At 41.3% G+C, this 17,056-nt stretch overlaps 1 protein-coding gene across 1 annotated transcript in view; it reads left to right on the forward strand.

Annotated features, from left to right (window-relative positions):
- Positions 1 to 17,056, forward strand: part of NAGK (N-acetylglucosamine kinase) — a 422,972-nt gene that overhangs the window by 269,668 nt on the left and 136,248 nt on the right. The gene's annotated exons all lie outside the window — the stretch shown is intronic.

The raw sequence follows: 17,056 nt of genomic DNA on the forward strand, positions 1-17,056 counted from the left end.
TCCAGCAGAGATCGCCTCTTAATAGACGATATGAGACAAAGAATAGCTGGAGTTTTTTGAGTCTGTCCATGTACGACGTGTTTAAGGCCTAGGATCCTCTTCGTGAGATACTTTTGTGGCATTTCCAGCTGTTGCATGTGTCTAGTGAGGTACATGCCAAATGGGGCATTATACTCGATGACTGGCCTAATGAGGAAAGAGTAGAGAGAGATGATGACCTTTTTCTTCTTGGATGCAAAACCCTTGGTAATGAGATGTGCAACATAGAAGGACTTTCTGACCACAGTGGCAATGTGGTGGTCAAAGGAGAGGTTGCTGGCAACCTGTGTCCTCAGATTTCTTATAATGCCTTCAATGTTCAGTGGGCTCCCATCAATGTGGTAATTAGTGAGAACTGAGTTTTTCCCATAGGAGATGAAGCATTTTTTGGCATTAAGCTTAAGGCCATGCTTTCGACACCAATCATTGGTCTCAGTGAGGCCTTTCTGTAGGATGTCTACATCACCTGGGGAGTTAATAATGAGTCCCAGCTTGCAGTCGTCTGTGAACTTCATCAGTTAGAGTCCCTCAGTTTTGACCTGGACTTCTGAGAAGTAGATGCCAAAAAGGAAAGGACCCAGCAGCAATCCCTGTGGGACTCAACTCATGACTGGTCGGCAGAGTCTGACTTGAATTCCGCTACGTTCACACTGTGGGTTCTATCTGTGAGCCAATTTGCAACCTACCTAGTGATATAGAGGTTGATGCCTCATTTGGTGAGTTTATCAATAATTCCTGAATGGGGAATGGTATCAAAGGCCTTGGCCAGATTGAGGTAGGCTGTATGAACTGCCTTGTTTTCATCCACAGCTCTGGTGACTTGACTCAAAGAAATCAACCAGGTTGAGCAGGCATGATCTACCTTTCACAAAACCAAACTGCGTGGGGTCTAGAGTTTGGAGCTTCCCTATATCCTTGTTAATTAGGTCCATGATGATGCGCTCCGTAGCCTTACATATCAGAGTCATCAGGCTAATGGGGCAATAATTCCCAGGGTCTGTAGTCGTTCCCCTTTATGGAGAGGGTTGACTGTAGCAGTGCGCCATTCAGTAGGGGCAAAGCCTGAGGTGAGGCTGTGATTGAACAGGGCACACACATGTGGTGCCAGTTCACTTTGTAGTTCATGTAGAACACATCCAGGGATATTGTTGTGTCCCGTGGAAGCTGTATTCATGGCCTTGGACAATGCATCTTTAACCTGTGCTGCAGTAATGCTGGGTGCCTGGCATTCCTCCGGTATTGTGATTGGTCCTTTAGGGAGGCAAGAGGGATAAAGTTGGCACTGAATCTGTAGGCCAGTATGTTGACAATATCTGTTGGCTCAGTGTAGGCGGTACCATTATGCAGTAACTCCAAAAAAAAACCTGGGTAGTGCTGTAGAGATTTTTGATGTAACTATAGAAGGCTTTGTGGTTGTTTTTAGTGTTTGCCACATTTCTGCCTTCATAGCTGGCTTTAGAGGTTTTGATGAGGGATCTCAACTTTTTGTTGAGGCTAATAAGGGAGTTTTTCCAGTCTTGGGACTTCACCTTTTTCTTCAACAGCTTCTTCCTTCTGTTGTAGAGTTTATTAATGGCAAGGGACCACCAGATTGGCTTCCTTTTTTTGGAGGAGAGCGTCTTGGTTCTGTTGGGTCTAGCTATTTCCATGCATTTATGTACGTGTTCGTACATTGCATTGGTGTATGATTCGGCAGTCATGCATCTATTTTCCATTGACATGGGTGCCGTGAAGTTATCCACCTCTGTTTTTAGGAGCCCAAAGTTAGCTTTGGAAAAGTTTTTCATGGTGGTTACCTTTGCGGGGGGTGTGGGTGAGATGTGGATTTCCATGGTGATTAGTTTGTGGTCAGATCTAATCAGGGAGGAATTGACTATTGGTGTAGAGAATGGTTGCCCATATTAGTAATAACCAGGTCAAGGATGTTGCTTCTTCTAGTGGGGGTCAGAATGAGCTGGTCCAGGGCATTGGAATTGATGAATTCCAAGAAGCATTGGGCCAGTGTATTGGTGCATGAGTAGTTTTTCCAGTTGATGGAAGGGTAGTTGAAGTCACCTAGTATGAGAGTGTTGGGTTGGACCCTAATAGTTTCCAGGGTGCTTAGGAACATGGAGTGAGAGTCTTGGGACATGGTTGGAGACCAGTAGCAGGCTACGACCTGAATCGCTGTCTTACCCAATGTTAGTTGTACCTGAAGTATCTCAGATGCATTATGCTGGGCTACTAGTCTGGAGGTGTGTATATCCTTTATGAATATGGAGACACCACTGCCTTTGGAGCTTCGGTCCATGTTCTGTGGTTAAAAGGTGTGGAATGAGTTATAGCTTTTAAGCGCAGGGGTGCTATGTGCTGCTTTAAACCAGGTCTTCGTTACAGCACAAATGTCTATGTTCTCTGTTTTGAGGAGTGCTTCAAGCATTGAGCAGCATGACCCTTGGTTTGCATTTATTTATAGCTGTTACGGTGGTAATTTGGTCTTTGGAACATTGCCTAAAAAAGGCACTATAGTCCATATTTTGCCCATAATGCCTTTGTCCATAAGGGGTAAGGGTGCCACCCTAGGAGTGAATTTGCAATTTCCCATCCATTGGTCCAGGTTGTGCTTGAAGATGGTCAGGAAAGGGCTCTGCTTCACGTGAATAGGAAGGCTATTCCAGAGGAGGGGCAATCTCTGGAACACACATCTGTCTCTTCAGCATGATTTATTCATGTCAGAGATCAGGTTTAGATATTTGGAGCAGGTAACCTTCATACAGTCAGTTTTGTGAATATGCAACATTTCCATCAGGGCTGGGTCAGAGATTGCCTTGTAGGTCAGGCACAGATCACCACTCAGTAATCAATAGGAAATGGAATACAGTGCTAGGACTTTTAAACAGTCTGCATATGACATGTTTGTTATACCCTGTAGTTTTTTGGTGAGAAACCTGTGAGGATGCTCAAACTGTTGCAAGTGTCTGTCAAGGTACATGCTAAAGGGTGCATTATAATCAATTATTGGTCTGATGAGGGATGAGTACAGTGGTACCATGACATCCTTAGATCTGGATGCCATGCCCTTACTTAAAAGCTGAGACACACAGAAGGATTTCCTCACCACCATGGATACATGGTGATCAATGTTCAGATTACTGTCTATTTGAATAGCCAGATCTCTCACCACTGGGTCCACTTTGGGGGGGGGGGGTGCTATCAAGGTGGTAATTTGCAGGGGTATTTGATTTCCCAAAGGGTATTACTATGCACTTCTTAGCATTTAGTTAGAGGCCATGGTTCTGACAGCAGTCATTAGTCTGCATCAGACCATTCTGTAGGATATCAACATTGTTTGGGGAGTCAGTGAGTGCCCCATCTTGCGGTTATCAGCAAACTTGGTCAGCCAAAGACCATGTACATTTGCATTGACATCTGAGAAGTATATCCCAAAGAGGAGGGGGCCCAGCACTGTGCCCTGTTGTACTCCACTGGTGAGTGGCCTCTTGCTGGATGTGGATTCCCCCATGCTAACATCTTGTCCTATCCATGAGTCATTTGGCTATCCTTTTGGTGTCATAGAGGTCTATGCCTAATTTTGTGAGTTTATCTATAATACCCAAGTGGGGTATTGTGTCAAATGCTTTGGCCACATCATGATAGGTGATATGCACGGTCTTACCCTCATCCATGGCCCTCCTGACCTTCTGAAGGAAGTCCACCAGATTGAGCAGGCAGGACCTGTCCTTGATGAAGCTGAACTGGGTTCTTCTAGAGTCTGGAGATTTCCTATGTCATTGTTAATTAGGTCCATGATTATCCTTTCCATAGACTTGCATATGAGGCTAGTCAGACTTATGATTCGAGAGTTTCCTGGGTCCGTTGTTTGTCCCCACCTTGCGCAGCTGGATGACTGTTGCTATCCTCCACTCTACTAGGACAAAGCCTGTCTGAAGACTGTGGTTAAATAGAGATTCAAGTGGGTCTGCTAGGTCATGTTTCAGCTATTTAATAGGTACTGTAGGATTCTGTCAGGGCCCATTGATACTGCGTTTCTAACTTTAGAGAGTACATTGTCTACCTGTTCTTTTGTGATAACAGGCAAAGGGATGGTAGGAGGTATTTCATGGGGGTAGTGACTGGAGGTGATGAGGGGGTGAAGTTTGAGCTGAATTTTTCAGCCAGTAGGTTTGCTACTTCCTCTGGCTAAGTATAGGTGGTGCCATCTACAGCCAGCTCGGCACATAGTTGAGTGCTTCTCTTAAGATTTCAGACGCAACTAAAAATGCTTTGTGGTTATCCTTTGTTTGACAGGCTAATTTAGTCTTGTATTTAGCTTTTGAAGACTTGACGACTAGTTCCCTGGTTTGCCTGTTGAGACTTATGAGGGATTTTTTCTATGTTGTACACCCTCCCACTTACTTCTAGACAGGAATTTCTTCCTTTTGTTTTAGTGTATTTGTGCCCACCAATGTGACTTGTTTTTCTGGCTACACCTGGGTTTAGTTTGGTCAAGTAGAGCTGTTTCTGTGCAGTTGTTTAAGTGTTTGTACAGGACATTCATGTTTTTGGGGTTAGGGGGAGCTTTAAAATTACCTGTGCTATCACTTAATGGAAGGCAATTTGCCTTGGAAAAACATTCTTTAGGGTTTGATGGGGTTCAACCATTACATTTATTTCAAAGCAGACCGATTTATGATCCAGTCTTACCCATGAGGACATTACGCTGGGGGGGGTGCAGCACTCCCTCCGGTTTTTGAGTACTATATCAAGGATATTTGAACCCCTAGTGGGAGTGCAGACCAGCTGTTCCAGTGCATTTGCATTGACAAAGTCCAGGAATCTCTGAGTCTGCATGATGGTGGTCGTGTATGTTTCACAGTTTATGGAAGGGTAGTTAAAATCACCCTTGAGTACTGTGTTGGAGTGAATGGTAAGTGATTCTAGTAACTTCAGGTATGCAGAGTGGTTTTTATGGTTCATGGTTGGGGACCTGTAGCAAGCAATGTAATGGTGGGGGATTTTGCCTATGGTGAGCTGGATATGAAGTAGCTCAAGTGAGTCATCCTGCTTGAATCAATCAAGAGGTGTGATTGTTTTTTATGTAAATGGAAACACCTCCTTGTTTCAGTTTTTTTCCTTTTCAGAGGATGGTTTGAATGTGTGATGGGCATTGAATGTGTGATGCTTTCCAAAGCCTTGGATCACATCTCTATAACCGCATAGATGTCAGCATTCTCCAGGGCAAGGAGACCTTCCAGGGAGTGCCGGTTCTTGTTAAGATTCCTCGCAATGAGCAGTAGTACCATCAGCTTGGCATTAGAAGAATTTGTTATGTTGGTAGATCTGTTGGTTTGGCACTGCCTAAGAAGGCTACTATGGGGGTGGCTTTTGCCTTGGCCGATATTAGAATGCCTAGCAGTGACAGGTGCAGACCATATCTGGCAAAGCAGCATGGTCTTTCGATCATGTCGCCCCCGGCTTTCAAATACTGGATTCTCTTAGAGTGATACCAGTAGCTAAGCCAATTATTTAAGTCAATCATTTTCTGTTTGTACTGTGGTATCATTTTTAGTGAAGGTAGAATGCTCCTCAGTATGAGGCTGATACCAGCCTGCAACACTCCAAGAGGTCCATGATCTCTCTATTCATGTAGTCTAGGGAGGTATGTCTCGGGTCATTCACACTCATATGGATTACGAATGAGTCATACTGGTACTTGTGGTTGAGTGACCTGAATGCCTGCATGATCTGGCAAATCCTGGCCCCTGACAGGCAACTGACTGTAATCCTCTGTTTATCCAACCTGGTGAGGGGGGTGTCTGTGTGTCTCATGACACGAGTCTCCTATGACCAAGCTGTTTGAATGTGTGGTGTTTTGCCTTAGGGGTTTGCTTGTGAGACACTGTGATGTGTATTTTTATGTGTAGTAGTTGAAGTTGACATGGTTTTGTTTGCATGTGATTTCTGAGGGTAGCGTATGGGAGGCCTCTGAGGTTTTGGTAAGTTACTTGTGAGTACCTCTGTATATGTGGGTTTGTGTCAAGACCATATTTAGTGAGGGAAATGATGTCCATGTGCTGACAGCATATTTGTCATTTGATTTGTCAGTATGTGAGAGGTGTGTGTCTGAATTTTCATAGTGTAACTACATCTGTCTCGTACTCTTTGTTTCAGGATTAAGTTGCGTCCTCCTAATTAACCTTATTATTGTATCAGAGAATGCAAATGTTTCCATTGCCCTATTCATAAAATCCCAGCTTACTTTGTTGAATGCTTTGTCTGCATCAAGACCGACCAACAGCAGTGGAATTTTCTTAACATTCTGTTTCCATCTGGATCATCATTGCTCTGTTAATATTGGCAAGTGTTTATCTGCCCTCCAGAAAACCACATTGATTGACATCTATCAATTTTGGCAACACCTTTGTCATTCTTTTAGTTATTATAGGTATAAACACTTTATAATCATGCTTTAAAATTGGAATGGGCCTACATGAAGCTGGGTCTGATGGGTCTTTAAAGTCTGTAGGTATTGCAGCCACCACAACTTTCTCCCAGGATGTTGGTGCTCCCCCCTCCTTTTTTTTAAATACTGTTAAACAAAACCTTCTAGGTCTTTATCACTTTCTTCCCTCCTAATTTCCAAACTTCTGCAGGAAAGTCTTCAGAAGTAGAGGGTATTCCTGTGGATTGATTATATGTCACTGTTTTTATTTAATCTCCTCCTATCTTAACTCTTAATTATTGAGCCTCAAGGGTAGTGTTTTCAAAACTTTTTTTTTCTATATTTGAAGTATTATATGGTGTTTCTATAAATGAGCCAAGCATTTCTAATCTACTAACATTTAAACTCCTTAAATATTTTTGAGTTGCTGACAAACTGCCATCCTAGTCTTAGTGTTTCTCTGCATGAAAATGATATTCAAGAGGTGATAATAGCCCTTAGGTTAATAAAGTGTTGGTGCAAATGGTTTTACTGCAGATGTTGACAAGAAGTAGAATGTCAAAATCTCATAATCTTCTCTTTTATACAAATCAGTAGCCTGTCTATTTGTAGCTTAATCAGTCAAGAACTATTCTCCCCCAGAAATTTGACCATAGATCCATTAAACACAAATAGTTTTCATTCACCTTCACTGGTCAACACCAATATATATGAAGATCTTTACTTATATATTATCAAATAAGATTGACAGTTTTGTCTATGCATATTTCACCAGTCCGGTCAGGTTTTCTTTAATCTAAGCAGACTACTGACCAGAGAGTAAGTTTATATACCTCTTTTCATAATAGACAAGCCCTTTCTATTCCACCATTTGTTTTGATCATTGCTACTGCCAATGTTTTTTGATAGAGATGCTTTTGAGTTTTTCTGTTTTGCAGAGACCTCTGATCTGACTTGGCTGTTGCTACAGCTCACGGAAGCTATAAACTCTCAAGCTCTTCCCTACCCATAATGCTCTGGTCCCCCTCTCACCTCAGATCTCGTTTGCCGCTTTCACGAACAGACATGGTCGCTGACAGCTCTCGAGCGTTTAAGTATAAGTTTAAGATAAGTATTTTAATTACATTATACACCCCCCCCCCATAGAGGCCAACCTGCATATCGATGTTTTGGAGATGAGAGCGGTGCTTTTGGCATTGCAAGCATTCCAAGATTCTCTCCCTCTCGGGACAATTGTAATTTAAACAGACCATATGTCCTCCAAACAAGTAAGAACCAAGTTTTATCCCCTGTGTCGAGGAGCAATTTCAAATTTCCATCTGGGATTACACAATTCATCCTTGGCTTCTGCAAAAATTTGTAAAATATTTCTGAAGGGTACTCGGGTTTTTTTTTTTTGTTGTTGTTGTTAAGACCTCCCTTTAAGGACCCTGGTCCCCCATGGGATTTAACTCTAGTACTACAGACCCTAACTCAATCTCCCTTTGAGTTTGCAGGCAAATGTGATTTAAAACTCCTGTCTATGAAGGTAGCTTTTCTGGTTGCTATAACCTTGGCCAAGAGACTATCAGAATTTCACACTTTATCCTCCAAACACCCTTGCTTGGCCTTTCACAAGGATAGGGTTATCTTATGGACCAGTGTTTCCTTCCTACTGAAGGTGGTGTCAGAATCCATTATTAATCAAGCCATTCATCTTCCAGTATTCTTTCCAAATTTTAGGAACAAAGGGGCATTCTTGCTGTATTCATTGGCTGTCCATAGACAGTTACGTTGCTGTTTGCATCGTACAAAGGATTTCAGGAAATCAGACCAACTTTTCTTTTCCTTTGTGCACCACAGGTTGGGGCAAAGTGTCAAAAAAGTAACTATAGCCAGATGGATAATGGAATGTATTTCTCAGGTGTATGCAAAATTGAATGTGCCCCACCAAAAACCTGTAAGAGCTCATTCTACTAGATCTCCGGCAACTTCCACATTTTTTCAGTCTGGAGCTTCCATGAATATTTGTGCAGCTGCTACTTGGTCAAATCCACATACCTTTATCAACCACTGTAAATTAGATCTGGTCTCAAGGGGAAAAACAACGTTTGGCTCGACTGTTATAAGGAACATCCTTCCTTAGGATGCACCCAGGGCTCATGTAGCTGGGGACTCTGTTCCATGCGTTGGGGATGAATGAACATTGACAGTATCAGATAAAGAAGTTAAGTACTCACCATAACATTCCATCTGTATTGTCCATTTTCATTCAGCCTAAACTCCCCAACCTCCAACCCCTGGCCTTTTTTATTCAAATTCCCTCTGACAAACAACATTTTTTGAGGACACCGTCAGCATCCTTTGCTCCCTTGGATTTGAACTCCAGTGACGGCATCTTGCATAGTTTTTTGTTTATACTTTTTTTTCCTTCTCTTAAGCTATATGTATTATCTAAAGTGAGATGGGACAAGAACATTGTGGGTAGGAAAGAGCTTGAGAGTTTGTAGGCTTCTGTGAGCTGTAGTAATGGCCAAGTCGGATCAGAGTCCCATATGCTGAGGCTGAATGAAAATGGGCAACACAGATGGAACATTATGGGGAGTACATAACTTCTTTTTTTCTCTTGAAACATATGGAAATAATGGAAATGAGAAACGCTCAAATATAAATAAATAAGATAATTAAGTGCCAATATTTGAAAAATGAAAGTTAGAAATGTATTTAATGCTTGCTGCTTAAAGGTTTCCCTTCAAAAGAATGTTAAAATCGAGAATGGTCTTTACCTTGGGAGCTTTGCCGGTGAACAAGTGAAACCTGCCTCTTATACTTTCTATTTTCCATGACTACATCCCTATCATCTCCTCAAACATCTTCTGTTGCATAATCAGTAATGTAAAAAAAAAACTTTTTGACATTTGTTCTTCAAGTTTCTAAAGAGTATTAACTGTACTGAACTGCTTAAAGCCATAAACATGTTCAAACACTTTAATTCTGAGTTTTCTTGCTGTTTCACTTATGTAAAACAACTAGTATAATGAAAAACAGCATCATAAACAAAATAATCTAAGTTACATGTAAAAGTACTAAGTGGCTTAGAACTAAGAGCTGTCCCAGCACAATAAAAATTAGGAGCAACAGTTATGACTCTGCACATGCTGCATGCGCAACACTTAAAGGTTCCTTGCCCACTTAAAAGCATTTTGTTGAATTAATATGGTCTCCAGATATTAAAATCTTGTGCATGGTAGAATTAATGCAGCCTCCAGATACTAACTAGCTTTGCTTTGCTTCAGATTGAATTAGTATGGCTTCCAGATGCCAAAGTATTGTGTGTGTGATTGAATTAATACTTCCTCCAGATAGGTTCATAGGCAAGTAATAAGATAGCTGTCCTTGCAAGCCATTTAAAGCCTAGCCATTTTCCCTTTTTTGCAGAAATTAACCTATCCCATTTAGTTAGGGATTGCCATTACCTCATCCCATAGTCTATGATTAATATTTTACCCCAATGAGAACAACTGGGATCATACTATAGATAATTTTAAGGGACCCATGCATAGGAGAAAATATTTAGGAGCTGCCTCTGTCAGTTAGTATTGGGGGGCCAGACCTGGCATAAATTTTCTGTTTCCCATACATAGATCCAACTTGCACTTGAATATCAACAGGCATGAAATTTGTCTTATGTGGATGAGGAGTCTGTTTCAGAGAAGCATTATGCTCTACGAGACATACCCGTCCGTCCACACCATACTGTTGATGTTGCAGAAGATGTTTAGATCCCTAGACTTGAGCATTTGACTTGCTGATGTGCTGTAAATACATCAGTAATGAGTCAGGTGATGCATTGTATGCCAGACACAGGCCACCGCTTAGGGGTATGTAGATACAGAGTATAGTAATAGGACTTTGAGTTGGTCAGTGTAGGACATATTGTTTAGCCCCTGTATCCTGTTAGAAAGATATTTCTGTGGGTGTTCCAGTTGTTCCATGTTTCTGGACAGATAAATTCCAAAAGGGGCATTATATTCAATGCCTAGCTTAATGAGGGCTGGGTAAAAAGGGCAGTGACATCCCTAGATTTCGACACAATCCCTTTGTTTGTAAGCTGTGCAATGTTGGACTTTCATACAACAATGGGCATATTTTGGTCAAAAGTTTTGTCACTGTCCACACAAGTTCCTAAATACCAAACAACTGGGTCAGCTGTTAGGTGTGTATTGTTACTGTGATGGTTCCCTTGGATAGATGACTTCCCAAAGGATACAGTAATATATTTTTTGGCATTTAGTTTCAGTTTATGATTTTGGAATGAGTTATTTATTTGAGACAAACCTTCCTGCAGGATGGCTAAGTCATTTGGGGATTCAATGACAGCTCCTAGCTTGCAGTCATCTGCAAACGTAGTCAGTCAGAGCCCTTTGGTATTGGCTTTTACTGTAGAAAAGTGGATTCCAAGCAGGAGAGGTCCCGGCACAGAACCATGGAGGACACCACTGGTGACTGGTCTTTTGTCTGGAGGTAACTTCCCCTGTTTTTACTTCCTGCATCCCATCTGTGAATCAGTTTGCAGTCCACTAGATGACATAGATTCTGAGTTATTCAGTGCATGATAGTACTAAACCAGCCTCCTGGTTCTAAGTTCTGTGCATGATTAAATTAGAGCACCCCTTGGATATAGTACTTCGCTAACATTGCACAAAATGATATTTGTATTCATGTAAAATAAAGTGAACTATTCCTCTTACTTGTATTTGTCTATTGATTCTATCAGTGGTGCACAAATTATATTTGTAAGCATATAGAACAAAGTATTCATCTTGCTTTTGGCATGGAACCATCTCTGCAGTGTCATACACTGCTTAATGTTTACTTTGACTACTTCTAGTTTTACTTCTGGCTTTCTTCCCCATCTCCATTTGAAAAAAACATTTTGCTAATTATTTTGCATAGCAAAGCAAACCGAAGCAGTGCAAGAGAGCCATATTTGTGTAGTCAGAATTCAGATGTGACCATAGGCATTTTAATATGTAATGCCTGCTTGCTTATTTCTTAGCAAGCAGAAGTGTAAGCGGTGTACTTGTACTGTTTAGTATAAATAATACTGCAGATGTAAAATATATCTGCCGCTTCAAAACAGGATACTGAATTGCTTTGGTTGATGTATGAAGATAAATTTGTAAACTGCCCATATTTTTGTTTTTTGTTTTATTAATATTAAAGTGGCAGCCATGCCATAGAATAATTTGAGTAGCAGTAGTGAGCTGGCTGTGGTCTGTCTAGTGGATTGTAATGTAGAGGTTTTTATGTGAGCAAAGCTCCAAAGTCTTTTGTAAGTCTTAAACTACACTGCTGATGTGTTTGACAAGCATAAACTTGTTATCCATGACTACACCAAGATACTAGCTGTCTGACTTATTTATAGATATGGGAGTAGTTGGTTTTGATTTTTTTTTAAGAGCATAAGTTTGGTTTTCTTTCCACTACCTACTTAGACTCACACAGCAATGACATTACTTTATTGATTGATAGTTGCAATTAAGAGGTGAGATAATCTAGGTTTAGGGCACAGCAAATTATAGTGGAGTAATCAGCAGAACAAATTGATTTTAGCTCACTTGTGTGAGGAGGAGGCACATTATTAGCATGCACATTGAGGAGTAATGGTCCAAATATACTGCCTTGGCTTGGGTCTTAACAGATAAAACAGCGTTTCAGGCAGTGGGCTTGTATCTGACAGTCAAATAACTTGTGAACCAGTTTATAACTGATGTGCAGCCCAAACCTCACAGAGCATGCAGTAGAATTTTGTAGATAACTACACCAAAAGCCTGAAAAATCAATGAAGAGTGCAGTGGTATGAATATATTTATAAATTTCTGTAGCATTAAAGTGTGTAAGTTCAGCTAATGCAGTACTTTGACTGGGATGAAAATTATGTTGCACTCATTTTAAACTGTGAGGTTAAATATTCCACTAGCTAACTATGGACTACCTTTTGTATAAATTTAGCTAGTGGACTTAAGTGGAGACTGGTGTATGGTTCTCTGCTTATGTCTCCATCATTTGAATAAAGATGCTATTTTGGATTTTTTTTTTCCAGATAGAAGCAATAAAAGCATCTCAACCTCTGTTGATAATAGGGGATATACAGTATGAGTTGATGGTTTTAGATTGGCTGCTGGAAGTCTGTACATTGATGGAGATCCATCTGAATTTAATGTACAGTAGATATAAAAAGTGTCAACACCCCTGTTAAAATGCCAGGTTTTTGTGATATAAAAAAATGAGACCACAATAAATAATTTCAAAACTTTTCCCACCTTAATGTGACCTATAACCTGTACAATTCAATTGAAAAACAAATCTGTTAGGGGAAAAAATATAAAAAATAAGAAATGTACAATACACTGGTTGCATAAGTGTGCACACCCTTAAACTAACACTTTGTTGAAGCACCTTTTGATTTAATTACAACATTCAGCTTTCTTGGGTAGGAGTCTATCAGCATGACATAATCTTGACTTGGCAATATTTGCCCACTCTTCCTTGCAAAAGCATTCCAAATCTGTCAGATTGCGAGGGCATCTCATGTGCACAGCCCTCTTCAGGTCACACCACAGATTTTCTATTGGATTTAGTTCTGAGCTCTGGCTGGGCTATTCTAAAACTTGAATTTTCTTCTGGTGAAGCCATTCTTTTGTTGATTTGGATGTATGTTTGGGATCATTGTCCTATTGAAAGGTGAAATTCCTCTTCATCTTCAGCTTTCTAGCAGACGTCTGAAGGTTTTGGGCCAAAAGTGACTGGTATTTGGAACTGTTCATAATTCCCTCCACCTTAACAAAAGGCCCAGTTCCAGCTGAAGAAAAGCAACCCCAAAGCATGATGATGCCACCACCATGTTTCACTGTGGGGGATAGTGTTCTTTTGGTGATGTGAAGTCTTGTTTTTGCGCCAAACGTACCTTTTGGAATTGTGGCCAAAACGTTCAGCCTTGGTCTCATCGAACCATAACACATTTTCCCACATGCTTTTGGGAGACTTGATGTATTGTTTTGCAAATTTTAGCTGGAACTACATGTTTTTCTGTGTAAGAAAAGACTTTTGCCTTGCAACCCTACCCCATAGTCGACATATGGAGAATACGGGAGATTGTTGTCACATGTAGTACACATGTAGTACACAACCAGTACTTGCCAGAAATTCCTGCAGCTCCTTCTGTGTTGCTGTAGGTCTCTTGGCAGCCGCCCTGACCAGTTTTCATCTTGTGTTTTCATCAATTTTGGAGGGACGTCCAGTTTTTTGCAACGTCATTGTTGTCCCATATTTTCTCCACTTTTTGATGACTATCTTCACTGTGTTCCACGGTATACCCAATGCTGTGGAAATGTTTCTGTACCCTTCTGACTGATACCTTTCAACAGTGAGATCCCTTTGATGCTTTGTAAGCTTTCTGCGAACCATGGCTTTTGCTGCAGCAGGAAACTGAGTAAATGTCAGGAAAATCCTACTAAGACAGCTGAACTTTATTTGCAGTTAATCAGAGTCTCTTTAATTGATGTGTACCCAAAAAGACTGAATGTTGTAATTAAATCAAAAGGTGCTTCAACAAAGTATTAGTTTAAGGGTGTGCACAATTATGCAACCAGCGTATTGTACATTTTTTATTTTTTATATTTTTCCCCTAACAGATTTGTTTTTCAATTGAATTATACGGGTTATAGGTCACATTAAAGGTGGGAAAAGTTTTGAAATTATTTATTGTGGTCTCATTTTTTATATCACAAAAACCTGACATTTGAACAGGGCTGTGTACACTTTTTATATCCACTTTAGTTAGCAGCTTATTGCTCTTCTCATAAACGGAGACTAACCTTAAGGAGAAAGAATGTGATGTTAGAGTGGGCTTGTCACCTGAAAGATTGTCATCATTAAGTATCGAGTATTTGTCAGTGATTTATTTAAATGATTTGAGAAAGCATTGGCAGATGTCCTTCCATGTCACTGTTTTGCAGTATTCATAACTTAAGGGATCTCCTGCCAAGGATAGCCCAAATGTCCGGCCAGTATACCAAAGCCTTTATTACTTATAGGTACCATATGTCACATGTACACTCCTTATGCAAAGCGTAGTGCATAAAGGTGATGTAGGGACACACACATTCAGAACTTCTTTGCCGCCAATCCAAATCCCATCACTGAATGTCAGTCTGAATGCCTTTCTGCTGTGCTGATTACCAAGCCATGTTTCAGTTAAGTGCCATGTTGAGGTTTCTTATCTTTATTTAGTACTATTGGGTTCATGTCATCCAGAAAGGAAAATGTCAGAGTGGGAGGCAGATTCCCCATAAAGACTGTTAGAATCAGTGTCTTTTCTATTTGGGTGTTTCCCACGATGGTACGCAGTGTTTTATCTGCCAGGCTTTTGCCCCTAAGATCTTGTGTAATTGTATCTGCTCTCTATTTATTTATCTTGATATCGTGACAGCTTAAGCTGTTGGCTCAAGGTGCTGTGGTGCAGTCCTACCATCCCGTGGGTCAGCTAAAAAACATTAGGTCTGATGTGGCTGCTGTCCAGCCTTCCTTGGACATCTCTCTCAAGGCTAATGAAAGCCCAGATGATCATCCATTGGTTTCCTCATTCCTCTGCTGTGTCCCCATCGAAGGCCATCATGGATCAATCTTCTTGCACATTCTCGGAGGCTTTACAAATGTCTGCTCATCACATTGAGGGAGACCTCAGCTGATTTATATCCAAGGGACCGAGAAGGATTCAGCAGATTTTAGTTAGGGAGGATATCCCTACTATGCATACTGAACGCCACCAGGGGTCTGACTCTCCAAGGGTGTTTTGTGTGGATGTCCTGCAGAAAAAGAAACAGAAAGCCAAGTATACTTTTCCTGTAGTTAAGGATTCCCAATGTGAGTGGCAGGATTTTACTCAGGGGGTGTCTGCTTGCCCCTCCCTGGTCTTCCACTCCTCTTAAAAGACCTAGCGAATTAGACTCTTCAGATGAGGATTTGGATTTTAAGGAAGAATCCCTGGCATACTCTTCTGGAATCCCTTCTGCTTGGACTGTGGTTCAGAGGAAAAGGCTTGTATTAGCCTGGATTCCCTTTTGGAGGAACTGTCCTTTTGGGTATACTGTTGCTTGCATGATGGAATTTTTTAAGTGGGATTGTTGCCAAGTTTCAGATATTCAGAAAAGTCATTATGAGCTCCTCAAGATGGAGTCTCCTAAGCCATCTGCTGTTCCCCTGTTCTGGCTTCCCTCCTGGATATCACTTCAGCAGCTTCTGTAGCCTTTGAGTCTCAGCCACTTGCTCCCAAGAAGCCTGATAGATTTTACAAGGTACCTGATGAATTTAAATTTGTTTTTAAATGCCCTTCTTCTGATCCTTCTGTGTTTATATTTTAATATCATAAGTAGAAAGTCCAGTCCATGTGCTGAGACATTTTCTTGTAGTCTTTACAATCCTTCCCTTCTGTTTGTTCTAGTACAGCTGTAAACCTCATGTTGTCTCTGCATGACCTGTCTATAGGTTCATAGGATGATACTAGACTGCTGGCTTGGAGCCCCTTGTAAGCCTAGCCAAGAAATTTGCCCATGTTCCCACAAAGTCACCACCTGTTTCCCCTGTCCAGCAGGGACACAGGTGGTATCCCACAGGTGCATTTTCTGTTTCCCATTCAGTCCTAAAGGCTCCTCTTAAAGAGGGCTAGTGAGGTACTCTGCTTGACATGGAGAGAGTTTGTTCCACACATAGGGGAGTCTTTGGGACACAAATCTTTCCTGCCAACAAGTTCTATTTATGTCACAGACCAGGTTGAGGCCTTGTGTGCAGGTTGCGCAAGTGGAGTTTGACTTATGGATATGCAGCAACTCCATCAAGGCTGGGTCTGAGATGGCCTTGTATGCCAGACACAGGTCACATCTGAGCAGTCTGCATGAGACTGAGCAGAGGGACAGAGCTTTTAGCCTATGTAGGATAGGTGTTTGAGACCCTGGAGTTTCCTGGTCAGGAACCTCTGTGGTCTCTCCAGCTGCTGCATGTGCTTGGCAAGGTACATGCCGAAGGGGGCACTGTACTCAATTAATGAGTCTAATGAGGGAGCAATATATGGATGTTATGACTTCTTTGTTCCTGGATGAAATATCCTTACTTAAGAGGCAGGCCATGTAGAAAGCCTTCTGTACAACGGAGGCAGCTTGGTGGTCAAAAATCAAGTTGCTATCAACCTTGGTGCCCAAATTATTCACGAATGATTGCATGCTTAGTACATTGTTATTAATGTGATAATTAGTGAGGACACCATTTTCCCCAAAGGGAATAATGATGCATTTCTTGGCATTCAGTTGGAGGCCATTATTTTGGCACCAGTCATTAATTTGGGTAAGGCCCTCTTGGAGGATGTTCATATCACTAGGGGAATTTAAGACAGCACCCAGCTTGCAGACATCTGCAAACGTGGTCAGCCACAGACCACTGGTTTTGACTTGCACCTCAGAAAAGTACATCCCAAACAGTAGAGGCCCCAAGACTGATCCTTGGGGTACATCGCTCGTTACATGTCTAGTAATAGAGGTGGCTTCCCCTATTTTGACTCAG

Source organism: Protopterus annectens, chromosome 8.part1 (assembly GCF_019279795.1).
Source record: "Protopterus annectens isolate FY-2018-M chromosome 8.part1, PAN1.0, whole genome shotgun sequence".
NCBI lineage: Eukaryota > Metazoa > Chordata > Ceratodontiformes > Protopteridae > Protopterus > Protopterus annectens.